The sequence below is a fragment of the Typopeltis vanoorti genome, chromosome 21 (assembly GCF_054136105.1).
Source record: "Typopeltis vanoorti isolate ZY-2024b chromosome 21, IOZ_Tvanoo_1.0, whole genome shotgun sequence".
NCBI classification, from domain to species: domain Eukaryota; kingdom Metazoa; phylum Arthropoda; class Arachnida; order Uropygi; family Thelyphonidae; genus Typopeltis; species Typopeltis vanoorti.
The window spans coordinates 86,700,057-86,719,652 of NC_143569.1; the positions used below are offsets into that span (position 1 = coordinate 86,700,057).

Below are 19,596 nucleotides of genomic sequence, written 5' to 3' on the forward strand. Positions count from 1 at the left end.
GGAGGCAGTTGAATGTAAGAATGAATATAATATGCCCGAGCAAATAAGGACAACAAATCAGAGTGAGATAGTTAATATAAGGCATCAAGGTAGGGTTTGGGCTAATGGGGGTCTTAAATTCATGTACACTAACGCTAGGAGTATTAGGAACAAGAAGGAAGAGTTTTTGGCCATGGTTGGTACTTCCAGACCACAGGTTATTGGTATTAGTGAATCATGGCTGACTGTAGATGATATAGCTAGTGGGATTGAATGTGATGGGTATAGTGTGTTCAGGAATGACAGGGAGAATAAAATGGGGGGAGGAGTATTGTTGATGATAGCTGATGAGCTGCAGCCAAGGAGAATAGAAGTTGAATTGTAGGATAGAGAAAAGAGCACATTTGAGGCCATTTGGTGTGAAATTGTGGCTAGCAGAACTAAATATACAATTGGATGCTGCTATAGACCAGGTGATGGAAAAGATGGTGGTGACAGTATGCACAAGCAAATAGAAGAAATGAGTGGAAGGAGGGTGATTATTATGGGAGATTTCAACTATGGTCGCATTGATTGGAGTGAGGAGAGGACACACGGGAGGAAGGAATTGGATTTTATGCGGTTATTAAGGGATAACTATCTGCGACAGCATGTAATGGAAAATACTAGGGGTCAGAGAGTGCTTGACCTAGTACTTACATCTGAGGATTTGGCTGTAACAAATATGACCACATTGCCACCAATTGGTGAGAGTGATCATAGGGTCTTGACTTGGGAGGTGGGTAAAGGTGTGGAATTTTCAATTAAGACATGGTACATGTGGAATTATCGGGCTGGAAAGTATGACAAACTTAGGTGTGTGATTGGTTCAGTGCCATGGCATGTACAACTGCATGGACTAGAAGTTGATAGTGCATGGGAGGCAGTTAAGAAGTGTTTGCATGAAGCAATGGCTGACTTTATACCTCGAGTCCGAATAATAAATCAAGTAGGGATTAAATGAATGAATAACACCATTAAGCTTGAGCTGCAAAAAAAGAAACAACTATGGAGGGAATTTAAGGAGAAAGGTGACCGGCAGGCATATGAACGGTATAAAGCGCAAGCTAGAAGGGTAACGAGTGTGGTAAGAAAAGCAAAAAAAGATTACGAAAGAACATTGGCCATGCAGGCTAAAGAGAATCCTAAACATTTTTTTAGATATGTAGCAAGTAAAAGGAAAAATGTACATGGCAGAATGATTTTAAAGAATGCCAATGGTAGGGAGGTAACTGAATCAGTTGATATAGTTGAGTTACTGAGTGAGCACTTTGCAAGTATATATCATCCAGGTGGTGACATTGCAGAAATGAATAAACCAGTAGATTATACGGGAATTGTGGTGAATGAAGTGGAGGTGAGTAGTGTATTGCATAACCTCAATGTCAATACATCCGTGGGATTGGATGGTATACCTGCTCATGTCATACGAGAAGCAGCTAAAGAATTGTCACTACCCTTGACCATTTTGTTTAATTTGAGTCTCGGGTCTGGGTTAGTCCCGAGGGGGTGGAAAGAGGGGAAAATAGTTCCACTTCATAAAGGTGGTTCCAAGGCTGCTGTTGTAAATTACCGACCGATTAGCATATCAGGAATCATTGTCAAGGTCTTAGAAAAATTAGTCAAGAAAAGAATACAGGATTGGATAGATGGAAATGGGATATTGTATGGGGGACAACATGGTTTTGTGAAGGGTAGATCATGCCTCAGTAACTTGCTCACGTTTTATAACACAGTGATGGCTGAACTGGATAGGGGTAACGGGTTTACAGTGATACTACTGGACCTTGCCAAGGCCTTTGACAGGATACCACATGGAACCCTAATCAGTAAACTGGAGCAGATGGGGATAGATACAGGGTTGGTGAGATGGATAGGAGGGTGGTTGAAGGAGAGATACCAGAGAGTGGTTTATGCAGGAGTGGAGTCTAAAAGATGGCTTGTGACTAGTGGTGTGCCGCAATGCTCTGCTCTTGGACCACTGCTGTTCAATTTGTTCATCAATGATATAGGAAAGGATTTGAGAGGAAGTGTTTGCTTGTTTGCTGATGATGCAAAGTTGGGTAGAGCAATTGTGAGTGCACAGGATGTCAGAATTTTACAGGATGATTTGGATAGTTTGGAGGACTGGACTAGGAAAAATGGATGTCAATTTAATGTGGCAAAGTGTAAGGTTATGCACTTTGGGGTGAAAAGAATAGCAGCAGTATATCGCATTGGTGGAACCGTACTCCAGGAGATTGATGAGGCCAGGGATTTGGGAGTGTTGGTGGATAGGGAATTGAAGTTTAGGGGGCACATTGCAAAAGTGACTAAATCAGCTCATCAAATCACTTGTCTTCTGAAAAATACTTTAACATGCAGAGACAAACAAATTGTTGTTCCTCTGTATCGAGCCTTGATAAGACCCCATCTGGACTACTGTGCCCAGTTATGGACACTAGGGTTTCTTCGTGATGGGGAGGAAGTGGAGAGGATCCAGAGACGAGTGACCAAGATGATAGAAGGTCTGTGGAATGAACCTTATGAGAATAGGTTGAAAATTTGTGGGTTGCAGAGATTGGACGATAGGCGAAGGAGGGGTGATATGATTGAGACATTCAAATTACTGAAGGGTTTCTATAAGATTGATCCAGAAGATATTTTTGAAAATATGACTGGTGGTGGGAGGACTAGGGCCATGCATGGTAGCTGGGCAAGAGTGTGGTTGACAAGGGAGTTAGAGCTAGGTTTTTTACTTGGAGAGTGGTGAATGAGTGGAATAAGCTTCCATAGTCTGTTGTGGGTGCTACGACCGTGAATGAGTTCAAGGCAAGGTATGATAGATACTGTGTCAATGTCGAATAGTTGTTCTTGACATGATGTTAGGGCCTCCCTCGATGAGTCTGTCGACTCCTTGGAGTTGCCCAGAACAACAACAATAATAATAATAATATTGCTATGTTTTTTTATTATTATTACATGACACCTCCAGGGAGTCCAGAGACTCATCGATGGAGGGCATTTACTCTACAACTCTGTCTCCACCACCAACTTTAATGAACTGCAACTACACCAATGCCATCTACCACCCATCATCAACACTTTCACAGACAATCACAAACATACATGCCCACATCTGGATTCGAATTCACAGCCTTTTGGCTGGAGAGTGGATACGCTAACCCAGGGGTGGCCAATCTTTTATAGTTCATGCATCAATTTTTTCATTTTTTAGTTAAGATGCGCCATAAAAACTTGTACCACTTTTCAGCCCTTTTAAAATATGGTAATATGGATATATTTAACAATTATGCATAAAATGATTTATATGGTAAAATAGACACTTCTAGCAGTTTTAAATAAAAGGATTTCATATAAAGACAAGATAAACATTAATTATTTTATTGAGACTTTTGAAATTGCTTTGCTTTTGCTAAGCTTGTAATGTTTGGAGTTAAATCAGTTACAGAAAGCATCAAACAGTTTTTCAAATTTGAATCAGTCAGTTGCGACCATAGTTGTTCTTAATCATTTTCATTGATGAAAATGCTTGTTCGCATCTGTATGTAGTTCCAAAACAACAGATATAACTGTGAGCAAATTTTCTCAGTTCTGGAAAATGTTCACAGGGCAACGATCGCCAGAAATTAATTATATCAGAAGCATCTGGGAGTGATGGAAGTTCATTAAATTTCAGTTTCAATAAAGAACTGGTTTCGAGATCAATAAGTTCCATTTGTATGTTACTAGGCATCGTCAAGAGTTTTTGTTCAGTAAGTGAAAAGGGGTTTATAAATGCAAGTATGCAGTCTTCTTCTTCCGCAAAATCGCTAAAACGACTGTTAAAGGACTCTTGCAATAATCTGAGTTTCTCAGTATATTCTGTAAAGTTGCCTAATATTATCTTCAACAGATTCACTATGTTCTTTTAAATGTGGAAATTGACTTAAATCCCTGTTTTCTAACTGCGAGATGAACAGTTTTAATTTCATTTTGAATGCACTCATGTCATTTACTAAGCTAGGAAACAATTTGTTCTTGCCCTGCAGTTTCAAATTTAGATCATTGAGGTGGCTGGTAACATCAACTAAAATTCTAAATCAAATAGCCATTTCTCGTTAGACAACAGGGCTTGTTCCTCATGCAGCTCATCCTTCTCTTCCAGAAAATTACAAACACTTTCTTTCAGCTTCCAAACTCTACTGAGACCTTGTCCTTTAGAAAGACAATGCACCTCACAATGACGGACGAGATCACCATATTCCATATCTAGCAGTTCACAATATGCTCTGAATTCTCTTCTGTTTAACCCTCTTGCTCTAATTTTATTCACACACTTTACAACTGGTATCATAACATGCTTCAAATTTAGAGTTTTTCCACACAGGGATTCTTCATGTATAATACAGTGATACTTTAGTAGAGAACGACCTAAAAACCTTCCAAGTAAAGTTACAGTCCCAGAAACTCTACCTACCATTGACAGTGCTCCATCAGTGCAAACACTGATGAGCTTACTAGAATCTGATTTTCTAGACATGACTTTACATTGTCAAATATGTCTGACCCTCTGGTTTTGCCATGAAGTGACTCAAGACCGATAAGTTCTTCAAAGATGTTAAAATTATCATTTCCTCTTATAAAAATGCTTAATTGGGCTACATCACATATGTGCGGATTCGTCCAAGGCTAAAGAAAAGAAAGAACAAGCATGAACATGGTCTTTCAATTGCTCAGTAACATCATGGGAGAGTTCTTTGATGCATCTTGTAATTGTTTGCTTGGACAGAGAAATTTGATTTACTTTTCTTTCAACATTCTTATCACCAAGACATTTTGCAAATTTTTCGAGACAGGGCTTAACAACTTACTCTCGTCAGCGAAAGGCTTGTGTTTTTTTAGCCAACACAAAGGCAATTTCATAAGACGCCTCCAGCATTGCCACACTTTCACAACTTCGTTTCACAAATATATTTTATCTCTTTTTTATTTCTTCCTTTTTCTTAGCCATATGTTCTTTCCACAACTCAGACCCAGGAACTAACTTCAGTTTTTCTTTTAATTCAGCGTGATGTTTTCTATAGTGTCTGTTAAGATCATGTATTCTGTTATCTGAGAGAGTGCTTTCACAAACAATGCACAACGGTTTTCCTGAAAGACCCGCAATAAATAAAAACTCATTTTCTCACAGTTCATTAAACTGGTGCTTGCTATCACCTTCTGCTTTTCTTCTGCTCATTTTCTTTTGCAAAGTAATGGGTAACTGACTGTAAAAAAAATTATTTCAAAAAGTAAAGCTTATTATTAAATAATTTATTTAAATTATTTTATCGTTTTAAACATTATGAACATGCAAAAACAATTCTACAAGTTTAAGATAAGATTCCTGTTTTCATGAAGGCCTAATACAGTTCTATAAGTTTAAAAATCATATATATATTTTTTTCATAGAGAGTTTTTGTCTCTCTCTCATAATATATTATGTCCAATGAAATACGAGATCGCTTCCTGCCATAAAACAGTCGATCAGCTGGCAATCATACACAACCCAAACATCCTCATTATGAAAGCTTTGCTGATGATCAGTTAAATTTTAGGAATAAACCTCCTATATGTAAATAAAAAGGAAAGATACTGTAAAAAAAAAACATAAAAAAAAAACAACACACATACAAATACAGCGAATAATTGCAGGTTTCAGTAATCAGCAAATTAGAGGAACAGGCAAGAACTTGACATACGCGTTCAAAATGAAAAAATTTATTTTTAAATTTACAGAACTATATTAAGCCTTCATGAAAACAGAAATCTTATCTTAAACTTAAAGAACTGTTAATAAAAACATATAAGTTTGAAAACACAGAATTGTTCACTCACATCGAATCAGAAGTTCATCTAACGTTATGACACGAGAGTCAGCTATAAACTGATTGAGTAACTAGTGACGCATGTCAGCATTTGTTGGTGCCTGTTACTTCAAGATCAAACAAGTATAATAAGTGCGCACTCTAGAATTCAGTGGTAGGTTAATTGTGTGTCTATTTATATATATATATATAAATCGTATACAAAATTTTTTATAAATTTTTCTCTGGGGTTCAGCGTGCCACTTCTAATCATGCAATGCGCCATAGGTTGGACACCCCTGCACTAACCACCAGGCTGACTTTCACATTATAGTGAAAGTCGTTACCCAGTGAGAGAGAGATTTCATACTTTATTATGGAAAAATGCTAGAAGTCATTTTGTCATAAGGAAGGAAACTTAATTATACTTGACAAATTATAATATAACAAAATTACACAATAACACAGCAATACATTTTGATGAAAGTACAAATCTTTTATTATTTGACACCTCCAGGGAATCCTAAGACTCATCGAGGGAGGACCCCTACTCTACATCTCTCTGTCTCCACCACTCAACTTCATCCACAAACTGCCTCATCTACACCAATGTCATCTACTGTCTACCATCACCACTATTATTTTCACAGAGAATCACAAACATCCATGCCCACTGCGGGATTTGAACCCATAGCCTTTTGGCTGGAGAGTGGATACACTAACCACTCTGCCAACCAGTCTGGCTGTACTATTATTTTCAGTATTTCATACTGAAATAATAGTACATTATCAATGTGTGGAAACAACAAGCAAAACTGTCAATTTTTAGGGAAAAACAACGTATACTGTTATATTAATTTAAAAAAACTTTAATTAATACTTCCTTATATTTCGGTAATGTTACATTACCATCTTCAGGGAACATAAAATTAATATGTGCACATAGGCATTAGCACTGAACAAATATGGCTGAAGACAACAATTGAAGTCAGTCCTAGAGTCCTAAAAGGTGCCACCTAATGGGCTAAATTGGGTAGTAGTCTTCCCTAAAAATTGACAATGTATCACCAACGTATAAGTTTATCTACAAGAAAAACAACAAGCAAATCAAAAAACAGGAATACAAGGTATATGTAACAATCAGTTTACCAATTTAAAAACAGTTGTTGTGTGCTAGAAAATAATGTTAATAAATAAATAAATATTAAACCTGTTGTTGGAATTTTTTTCACTTGGTTATACTATAAATTAAAGATGCCAAGAAATTATATTTTTGGTTTAATCCTTTATCCAAGTGTAAGCAAACTAAAGTTTGAACCAACTAAAGTATTTTCTGGACAGGGCAACTCGTATATAGAGGCTAATGACTTCGCATCACTTGCCTTAGTATCCCATAATGCAAAGAACATATCCTTATAGACATGTATAAAGATATGCATTATGGAAAGGTCATTACCCAAACTGGTTTCAACCTTTATTGAGGTCTCATCATTGGGAGCCAGACCCAGAGGTGATACCATGGTTGAAATAATGTAGAAGTAGTCAAAAGGCCACACCTTATTATTAAAATACTCTGGATTGTTTTTCTTCTTTTTCCAGTTGAAATATCCTGATTGTATAATAAATTCAAAAATTTTCACACCAGTAGGGAAATCATCATAAACGAATGTTGGAAAATGGAGAATCTGACTCTTGTACACATAATTAATACCATGTTGGACCTCCTTTAGCCTAAATTACAGCACATATGCAGTTTGGAATAGGCATAGATTCCACAAGGTGTCATATTGCATCTATGTCTACAACATGCCAGGCAGTCTTTTAACTGGCTCAGATTGTGCAGAAGAGGACTTTGCTCCTGGATCTGTTTTTCTAGCATGTCTCATAGATTCGCAATGTGGCTCAGAATCATGGTTTGTGGTGGCCAGGGAAGATGGTGGAAGTTGTTGAGTCAACGTTGCAGAATGAACTTGATTCAACAATGTTCTTGGAGGACATCCAACCTTCCAGCAATATCTGGGGACCATTCCATACCAGCAGAACATTTCCCCCACATCATGGCACCACTTCCAAAACCTTGAGTTGTGTTAACAATGCAAACTGAGTTCTGGGAGGTCCTGCCTACTTCAGTACAGAACAAAGTGTACTGTAGCTCATCGGACCACATGACTTTTTTTCCAGTGTTCCTGACACCGCTGTAGATTCCGATTCTTTGCAGAAATCTGTGGTTTCCTTATAGGCATGCGAGTGCCTATCCTGATCCTCTTCAATTCCATGCACACAGTTTGGTGAGTCAGGAACAGCCTTGATTAAATGCTTCATTCAATTGCTGCACACAGGAAGTTCTGTTCATCTGTACATGCCTTCTCAGATGACAGCGATCTCATTGCTGACAGACTGTCTTAGGACCACGGTTACATGTCTTAGATAAGCAGTGTGGGTTATTTTCCACTAATTAAACACCTGGGATATCTCACCTTTTGAGAAACCAGTCAGTTCTGCTGTTTTCAAAATCATGGCTCCAGCCAAACAGGCACTCACAATAAGCCCTTTATCGAACTCTGAAAGATCCTTTGTTATTCCCATTGTGATCATCATTATTGATGATTACTAACTAGTAGCATTCTTAAATAGTTGCCTAGAACATGTGATGCATGTGACCAAGTATTTTGCATATATGCTGTGTAAACTGTGGTGCTATTACTTGCTATTTATAAGCTACTGTTATTATTAATTTTTTATATATATATTCCTTTCTTATTCTCACTATTCCATCTTACTATTGCGTACTTAGGTTATCTACCTTTCGCACTACGAGTTTTATGTCTATGGATACTAGAAAATTTATTTGATAAGACTGCGCCACCGGTATCTTTTAATTGGCATAAAACTCAGTAATATGGCCAGTTGATTTCTCTCTCTCTCTCTTACTCTAACACAAATTCCTTCAGTAAAACTTTACACAATATTTGCACTTAACTATATACTTCGGCTATCTTACTTGGTTTCTCCCTCTTAAGTTGGCGTTTATTTAGGAACAGTGCATTGTAAAATAAACAATCAGGCGGCACTCTATTGACGTATAATTAAAACACATTTATTTACAATAAAAACAAAGTACATTAAATAAGCGATAGGGAGGGTACACTCTCTCTCTCTCTCTCTACCTATCCTTATACTTTTGGTATAAAGAAACAAACTTTCCCTTTTCAATATTAAAAGACTATACAATATAATTACTCTGTTACTTCTCTGCTAAAAATTATTAAATTGCCGAGACTAATTTACTCATAAAGAGATTAGCTAGCTATGGCAAGTTATCTTACAATTTATAATCCGGTTAACAACAAATCAGAGGACTCTCTTATTGATATTTCTTATTACTATTTCTTATCAGTCCATCCATGACATATCTCCTAGATTACAAAAGAATGTACATAAAAAGACTGGGCACACTTACAGAGGCTCTTTGTCACGACACCTTCCAAAGGTCCTGCATCAAAGTCTCTGTGGTTTTTCTTTCATCTCAGGCCTTAAGTTTCCATCCGGAGAGTCTTGTTTCAGGGGGCACTTCATCGGAATATCAGCGGGTCTTGAACTGCAATCTTCTGGTACTCAAAAGTTCAGGCAAGAAGTTTCAGCATTCAGACTTGAGATCGTTCTGCGGCTTTTGGTTTTGGTTGACTTCCCGCAGCACTAGGACATCCGAATGGCACTTGGCATCAGCTGCTCTCCCAATTTTTTCCCTCTGGCATAGGTTCACCGTGAAGTCTGGCCCTCTGGGTACAGCTGCTTCTGGTTCTCTGCCAACTGCCTCTGGCTCTCATTTGGTAACTGGACCTCGCCTCTGCTCTCTCGGCAACTGGACCTGGACTCTCCTCTCGATATTCAGCTCAGTCCCCTTTTATTTTCGCCTTCTCAGGACCTTGCACCAAGGGTTGTAAACCCTGAAGAATCGGCAGTTCTCCTTGATCTTTTTGTTGAGGCCGGTCCGTTCTTTCTTCTCTTCCGTGTACTCTTTTTTCCTTGTCTTGTCAGGCAGCGGAAACTTCTCTGAAACTAGCGGATTTCTCCAATACTAGCTTTGAAGGTGTTCATGCGCAGTGCTCACAAACAACTTTCTCGTGCTCTTATACATAGCTATTATACAAAACTTCCGATGGCAAAGCATTACCTTTGTTTTTGACATTCTATTTATTTACATTACAGGGTTATTTACGTTAATCTTTAACATAAAATACATAGAGACAAACAAGGTTATTTTTGTACCAGTTCTCATTAGACTTGACCTCTGTAAAAATCGATGTAAAGCACTTTGGTATTTCTAAGCTACATCGAATTTTACAGCTGCATAAGTGATATTTAAATACATCTGCATAAAGGTTTCTAATTCAGTGGCATGTATGTAATTCTTCATGAATGATCAGACAAATATCTAGCATGATTACTAGATACCATCCTTTGCATCAAAAACCTTGCTGCTATCAGTAAATCTTCTCATACTTTAACAACTAATTTAATATATAAAGATTTTGAAAGCCCTGACCTCAGATCTCATCTAGGACATGAAGAATCTTCAATGAGAACTTGACAACTGAAAGCGAGTTAGCCAGTCTCATACAAGGGGCTTGGTTTTTCATTTTGCAAACCAACCAGTGAACAAAGCATACTGGCCTTATAGCATTAATTGCGTTAACTCTTAATTGCAGTCAAATCAATATCTAAATATCTTTGCAGAGAAAAAAAATTAAACTTCTTAAATAATACCACGTGGGAATGGCTTATGTGTTCATCACACATGTCGAATTGGATTTTAATGGTATTGACGCGAACACAGATCGATAAGAAAATAACTATTTATTAACTTAAAAGCTGATATTTTGCTGGTATTATATCCAGCATCTTCAGAGCACACAAACAAAGTTTGTTACAAATGCGAGACAACCACAATCCAGTGTAATAGTGGGGCTAGTATAAGTAATTGCAGCATGCAACACAAAACTAAAGTTCTAATAAGATGCCATCTAGGTTTAAAAAAAAAAAACAGTTGTCCAAAGTTTTGAGAAATAAAATAAAATAAAAATAAATAAATATTAATTTGGTCTTAGAATGACTGTCTCCAAACCTTAACAAATATGGCTGTATAAATCTACCAAAGATTTGGAGACAGTCATCCTAAGCCAAATTAATATTTTTTTTTTTTCCAAAACTAAACTTTGGACTACTTTTTTTTTTTTTTTTAAACTTAGATGGTGCCTTATTAGGACTTTAGTCTTGTGTTGCACGCTGCAATTACTTATACTAGCCCCACTGTTACACCGGATTGTTGTTGTCTCGCATTTGTAACAAACTTTGTTTGTGTGCTCTGAGGATGCTGGATATAATACCAGCAAAATATCAGCTTTTAAGTTAATAAATAGTTATTTTCTTATCAATCTGTGTTCCCATCAATACCTTTAAAATCCAATTCAACATTCTTAAACAATAAATTACCATAGAAACAATGATCTTCAACCTTGAAGATACTTGTTTCTGGTTCCCTTCCCCAGGAAGGCATTTCAAAATGCCTTCCTGGGGAACAGACTAATAAGAATAATTGCCCAAGACAAGAAACATCCATCAACTCTCACAAAATATTGAAGAGTCCCATGGTATCATTGTTATTCACCTGAAAAAAAGATTAGTTATAGCTATTCTGCAGGTATAACTAATTTTTTATTCATATATCATATACAGTTAAACTGTATATTGTGTGTTGCAAGTCAGCAACACACAATAAAGGATGCACAAGAAATAAAAACTAAAATATCAAAACCTAATTTTTATTTACATCCTATCCTTGTTTTTTACACCTTTTCTAACAAATCTTCACTGTAACAGTTTCATTGATCATTCAGATGTTGGTAATAGTCAACTGTATTAACCAAAATTTTGAAAACAAACATTTATCTCTTTCATTTACAGCAACAAAAAAGGCAATTTAAATTCAATGAATTACACAGCATCAGATCTTTCAGCCTTTTGACTATTGCTTAGTTCTGTTTTTATTATACAATGAAACCTGTGGAGAATTCATGACTACACAAACACACATAATAACCACAGTAAAAAGTTTTAATAAGTAAATATTTCATTCTAAGTATCTTAGGACATCGTCAGTACAGTTAATTCAAGCAATACTAGGAATAACATACAGTTAGTGCTCATGATTACAATGGAATCCCAATATGTGTGCAGTAGTGTGTTATAGAATTAAATTAAAATATATCTGGAGGGAAAAAAAAAAATAAAGATTGCATTAGAATAAGATAACATATATAAAAATTATTTTACACAATTTTGTATGACAATTTCACATGCTTTAGGAATAGCACAAACGTCATTACGGTTTAGATTTGGTCTGTGAAGTAGGGCTTCAACACTTTCTTTATATAAACATTCATGTTTATATGAAGATCTGTGTAGAAGTTTGGTCTTTTCCCAATGGATCCTATGGTTTGGGTTTTCAACTCCATGTTATGCGAGGCCAGATTTCTGCGGTTTGATAAGACAGATATGGTCTTGATGTTCAGAAATGCGTTTATGAACAAATCTACCTGTCTGTTCATGGTAAGACAATTTACAGGAGCATGGAACCTTGTACACGCTAGGTAGCATCAGAGGTGAGAGTTTGTCTTTAGGAGAAGGTAACAAGTTATAGATCTGGTTGATTGGTTTGTAGGTAGTAGCAAGTTTGTATTTCTTCATAATTTTTGAAAGACGTTCGGAGATGCCTTTTGATATAAGGTATGGGAATCCTATGGGCTTGTTCTTGTCTAGGTTGATGTGTGGGGGTGACTGATAATTTTTTTGAGTTGTTTTAAGAATTGTATCCATTTACTATGGCTGTATTTTTGATTATTTACAAATCTTGGTTTAGAGATTCTTCAGAGCAGCAGAATCTGTGTACTCTGGTTACTAATGATTTAATGATGCCAAATTTTTGAGATGGATGATGAGCAGAAGAATTGTGAATGTAGCGACCTGAAAATGTCGGCTTGCGATAGACAGAGTGGAGATGGAACCATCTTCTTTTCTTTGGATGTGTAAATCCAGAAAGGAGATACCCTGTGGAGATTCTTTTTCTAGCATAAATTTGATGCAAGGATGAAGACGGTTTATTTTATCTAGAAACAGACGTTGTTCTTGTTCGAAATGACCCCAGACAGCAGAGACCGTCATCGACATATCGTAGCCAAAATTTTGGTTTGGGTTTAAACATGAAAATTTGTTCTTCAAGGTATTCTAGAAAAATGTATTGTTGACTTATCTAGCCACCCACCAACAGAAGATGAATTAAATGTTCTAGCAAGAGGTCATAAGTTTGCCATTTCACCTAAATGCTTTCCATAATTAGATTTTATACACAACATTGAAAGAAACATCGGCCTTCTTTCCAGTATTGAAGCCAACAGACTTCCTTTCGAAATAGCCAAAATAATCTATGATGCCAAACCTTCGAACTTAAATATCCCACCATGAGAATTGAAAGCTCTTACCTCCTTAAAATGTAATAAAATCATAATCATCACCAGAGCTTACAAGGGAACAGAAAAATGAATTTACTACTCCAAGATCGAAATACTTATGCCAAACTTTGATATGATCCTACAAAAAGACAGTTCAAGAAACTGAACAAGTTACTTGATGAAACCACTTCCTTAGATGAAGAAACAATAAAAAAACTCAGGACATACCATTCCAGGCCTCCTAGAATATATGGTTTACCTAAGCTTCACAAGAATAACATTCCACTCAGACCCATCATGGATTCTATTAGCAGCCCAACTTACAAGTTATCAAGATTTTTATCTCACCTTCTCCATCCTCATGTAGGCCACGCAGCCTCATCAATTAAAAATTCCACAGAGTTTCACGCAAAAATAAAAGACATTCAACTGTTGGAAACTGACATGCTAATTAGCTCGACATTGTCTCCCTCTTCACTAATATTTCCCATAAGGAAACGGTAGACTTGTTAATTCAAAAATTTCCATCTGATATTGTTGAATCATTCAAATTTTTTATTACGTCCAGTTACTTCACTTGGAAAGAAAAAAATTACAAGCAAGATGAAGGAACAGCAATGGGGTCTCCCTTATCACCAAACTTAGCAAACCTGTTTCTAGAATACCTTGAAGAAAAAATTTTCACATTTATACTCGAACCTTCTTCATTCTCGCTTCAAATTTACACTAGAAAAAGAATCTCCACAGGGTATCTCCTTTCTGGATTTACACATCCAAAGAAAAGAAGATGGTTTCATCTCCACTTCTGTCTATCACAAGCCGACATTTTCAGGTCGCTACATTCACAATTCTTCTGCTCATCATCCATCTCAAAAATTTGGCATCATTAAATCATTAGTAACCATAGTACACAGATTCTGCTGCTCTGAAGAATCTCTAAACCAAGATTTGTAAATAATCAAAAATACAGCCATAGTAAATGGATACAATCTTAAAACAACTCAAAAAAATCATCAGTCACTTTCCTACACATCAACCTAAACAAGAACAAGCCCATAGGATTCCCATACCTTATATCAAAGGCATCTCCAAACATCATTCAAAAATTATGAAGAAATACAAACTCGCTACTACCTACAAACCAATGAACCAGATCTATAACTTGTTACCTTTCCCTAAAGACAAACTCTCACCTCTGATGCTACCTGGCATGTACGAGGTTCCATGCTCCTGTAAATTGAATTGTCTTACTATGGACAGACAGGTAGATCTGTTCATAAACGCATTTCTGAACATCAAGACCATATCTGTCTTATCAAACCGCAGAAACCTGGCCTCGCACAACACGGAGTTGAAAACCCAAACCATAGGATCCATTGAGAAAAGACCAAACTTCGGCATAGATCTCTATTATAAACATGAACATTTGTATAAAGAAAGTGCTGAAGCCCTACTTCACAGACCAAATCTAAACCATAATGACGTTCTTACTATTCCTAAAGTATGGGAAATTGTCATACAAAATTGTGTAAAATAATTTTTGTTATCTTATTCTAATGCAATCTTTTTTTTTTTTCCTCCAGATATATTTTAAATTAATTCTATAACACGCTACTGCACACATATTGGGATTCCATTGTAATCATAAGCCCTAACTGTGTGTTATTCCTAGTATTGTTTGAATTTACTGTACTTAGGATGAAATATTTACTTATTAAAACTTTTTACTGTGTTATTACGTGTGTTTGTGTAGTCTTGCTTAGTTCTATGTTTGGCTTAATGAAGCAGTTGCAAACAATTAGTTTCATTTTTTTTAAATGGTAATAATTGAATAATATATATTCACTGTTTCATATAATTGTACATTGTACCCCATCTGGGTGGGGGAAGTCATGGTACATCTCTTGCTACTCATAACTATATTGTCTCTTTGTTATATCCCATCATCTGATTATTCCACCTCTAGTCCAGAGGTGGTCAGATATCATCTAACTTTCTAAAATTGAAATTACATTTAAAACTTTTTGCCATAATTATTACTATAGTATGGATGCATTTATGTAGAAATAATTAGTTATCCCTGTTCTGCAGTATAAGTCAGAATGTGCATTACCATTCCTGACATTTTTTAATCTTATGAAATGGGAAATGGCATTTTCCATGAATTTCTGAAAATTTTATCGATTTAATATTAGCAGTTTATCTTAAATAAGAATTTTTGTGTTTGTTTATTCTAGTGATAAAATACTATAATAATTTCACCAGGATGAAATAATTTAGTTACCGATTTAAAACATATTTCAAAGTTATTTTTATGGCATACAGTACTGAACTGTTTCCATGTACGCTATGTTCCAAATTTCCCACCAAAATTTGTCGTCTGTTAATTACATAGCATTTTGCTGATCATAACTTGCTCTTCCTTTGCAATTGTTTTCCTTACTATTTTATTTAAAAGTATCTTCCCAACCTTTAATCATGAGTAAAAGAATTAGTGAGCAAAAAAGTGGAAGTGTAAAAAAGATTCGAAAAGTAATCTCATTGGGAGAAAAACTTGAAATAATTAAGAAAAATTAACAAGGCAAGTCCAGAGCAAAGATAGGACAAGAAAGCTGCTGAATATAAAGAGAAAGGTAAGGCTGCTTCAAGTTCATCATACATGCAGAGCACTCAAAATCAAAGTATTATAATGATTGAATTAGAGAGACTTCTTTCTACATGGATTGAAGATTGTAACCAAAATGGATCCCGCTAAGCACTGAGCTTATAAATCAAAAGCACTAGGTCTCTTTGCAACCTTGAAAGAAAGAGTTATCAATGATGGAAAAGAAGAATTCCGCGCTAGTGCTGGGTGGTAAGGCAAGGAATTATCCGTTTCAAGCTCGGCAGTAAACTTAATACTTTGATGTTGACTATTGAGATGTTCGAGGAAAACCATAAGGGATTCATGTCCATGGCTCCAAACAATGAAGACATCATCCACATAACGTTTCCAAACTTTAGGTGTTAAAATAAAGGAAGAGATAGCCTTGGTTTCAAAATCCTCTAAGTAAATATTTGCGAGTACAGGGAATAAAGGATTATCCATAGCCAGTCCATGATTTTGTTTGTATATATTATCTTGAAATTTGAAGTAACCAGACCTGATGCAATGTGTAAGCAAGGCTAACATTTTTTTGGATAACTTGTCCTTGAGTAATGTTAGGACTTCATCTGTAGGGACATTTTCATCAACATCATTTTCATTAAGTTTACTGCTGAGCTTGAAACGGATAATTCCTTGCCTTTTCTTGATGTCAAACTGACTCGCTCTTCTGGTAAACTAAAAATATCGATATATAGAAAGCCCACACATACCAACAGATATCTGCACAGTCAGTCTCATCATTTCTCTCCTCATAAGCTTGGAATAATTTCCACCTTGGGACATAGAGCCCGTTCTCTTCTTGATGACCCAAATGAACACTGCTTACAGAAATAAACCATCTGAAAACTTCTTTCGAAGTTAATGGATATTCCAAGAAAATCATTGACAAATTCCTTCTTAATCCTCCTAGACATCACTCAGAAGAAACAAATAGATTCAAAGGAAATATATCTATTCCTTACATAAGTACTGTTTCACACAAATTAGCAAAAGTTCTAAGAAAATACAATATCAGAACCTTGTTCACTCCACTTCCAAATATCCGTTCCTTAATTAGCCACCCAAAACCTTGTCATCATCAACTCAAATACCCTGATGTATATAAAATATTATGTGACCGCGATATTCCTTATTTCGAGCAGACAGACAAATCTGCCGAAATGCATATGGAAGAACACATGAGAGACATTATTTACAAGAGACAGCGAGCGAGTGCATTATCAAGTCATATCCTTTTCTTGGCTAATCCTAATGATGATAACCAAAGTCACAAAGTCTGCTGGGAAAAATCTACTAACATCTTCCGTTGCAGTGACGTGACGAAATAGAGAGAAAAATTGTGGAATCTAGAGAAATCATCTTCAATCCTGTTCATCTAAATAACAACTTAAGCTACAACCTCCCAGATAGTCATTCAGCTGTAATCATGTACTGGTGTTCACGTGATGCAGCAAACACGCACTCTCCCAACAATGCATCAAACGAAAGAACAGCTTCAAATACGACTACAACATTTTCATGCTAATTATGTATAAAGACTGTCTGTGTTGTTCATAGTCTTTTAACCCTCAATGTTTAGTGTTTTTTCTTTTATAATGTCACCTGAAGAAGGCTGTTACAGGCCGAAACTAGTAGTGTGCTTATATTAAAACCTTTTTACTTAAATCTTGGTTCTAGTCATTTAATTCTTCATAAAACTATGTATGTTAACCGAGTCAATGATCATTCTGTCATATATACACACACACACACATACAGTAAAACCCCTTTTTTACGTTTTCCTGCCATTTACATCATTTTCCGTTGGTCCCGTCTTAAAGCCTATTCTTACGGTGTATTGTTTTCCCGCTATTAACAACTTGATGGGGACATTATTTCCCGTGATTTGCGCTTTTTTCTCGGGTGGCAACACTGATTTTCGAATCGATTTCTGCAGAAATCTGCGCATTTCTGTTCCCTGATGGCGTTGCTTTCGGCTGTAGTTTCGCTTCTGCCATGACGGTGACCTGCACGATTGCAGCAGTAATGTAGTGATGAACGATATCATGCTTTTTCAATCACAGTACGAATTGATATTGCAGATATTAAATTTTGATTGATATTAAATTTTGTAATCGACTAGGTAGACTCACATACTAGTAGTAAGTCATATTTTAGCCTTTTTTAATGTTTTTTTTACATTTCCTGCTATTTACGCTTTTTTTCCATCGGTCCCCTGAAAAGTGTAAAAAAAGGGGGGGGGTTTACTGTATATATATATATATATCTTGCTATGTCAGTTTTTAAATCTGCTTTTAATTTTCCAAGATCATAATTTCTATTTGTTCATATTTTCTGTTTCAAACATTTACTGAAGTAAATTTTTTTAAAAATAAAAATTCATTCCATTATTGATTTGACCAATCGTATAATTTCACTTTTATTCGCCATAACACAAAAATCATTGTGTACTTCATTTAAAAAATAAGTGATACTAAGACTTTGTTTAAAAAGTGGCTGTTTAGTTTCTTTGAAAAACCTCTTACTTAAAACAGAATCTTAATGTTTTTCCAAATTACAAAAGAGGAATCTAAAAATTCCTTCGCTTGTTAATAGATTTGTGTTATGATTCCATAGTGCTTCAGCTGCAGGGTTTTAAACAGTTTAATGCTTCCTCATCATTGTATTTATATCATCATCATTGTAACTTTTACTTTTGCTGCTGTCTGTCATTAGTATTGCTATCTTTAAATTTTTTGACATAAAACAATTTTATCACAGGAAGATGAAGTGCTAAAGATCTTTAAGGATACCAATCTTTCTTTAATCAAAGTATAGGCCTTTGCTGTAGAACAAGTACTATGAATTCTTATTAACTTATTATCCTTATTGGTAACTACAAACCTCTTTTAGAGAAACTTTCTCTAATAAAATCACTCTTTACATACAATACTATTAATAGAAATTCTATCTACTGCTACAAGTTGGCAATTCATCTATTTCTAGCATGTGCTATGTGACAAATGAAAATGTTGGTTTTCATTATTTTTATTTATTTTATTTATTTATTTATTTATTGAAGTGGACAGTATTTGCACGTCATTTTTGCTGTTTTCTTTCTTTTCATGACAGTAGTATGTTCAAAGTGACAAAGTCCACTTTTTTGATGTGAAGCTTTGAACTACAATGGTTTGAAACATTTGATTTCCTTCTACATTTTACTCATTGTTAGGGATAATTACAACAAAGTGAAGTTAGTGTATAAATACTTATTTATAATTATTTTAAATAAGAATATTGTGTATTTCATATTGCATGAGTTCTATATACACAAAAGGACTGGGATTACAGTGAACTATGTCTTAGAATTATGTCTTATATAGCAAAAACAGAATTTCAGATTGGAAAAGTTTAGAAAAAAATTTCTAATTTTCCAGGAAATACTTCTACTATTCTTGGCAGTCAGGAATTTTAAAATTACAAATTTTTTCCTGGGAATTCTCAGGAAAAACCTAGTATATAGTATATGATGTAATTTGCAAGTCAACATTAATGAATGCACAAAAAAAAAAAATAATAAATAAAGTATAAATTCTCATATCCATCGTGATTTTGC

The 19,596-nt window shown here is 35.5% G+C and overlaps 1 protein-coding gene across 1 annotated transcript in view; it reads left to right on the forward strand.

Moving 5' to 3' along the window:
- Positions 1–19,596, forward strand: part of LOC150095074 (WD repeat-containing protein 44) — a 362,406-nt gene that overhangs the window by 342,166 nt on the left and 644 nt on the right. The window lies entirely within an intron of this gene.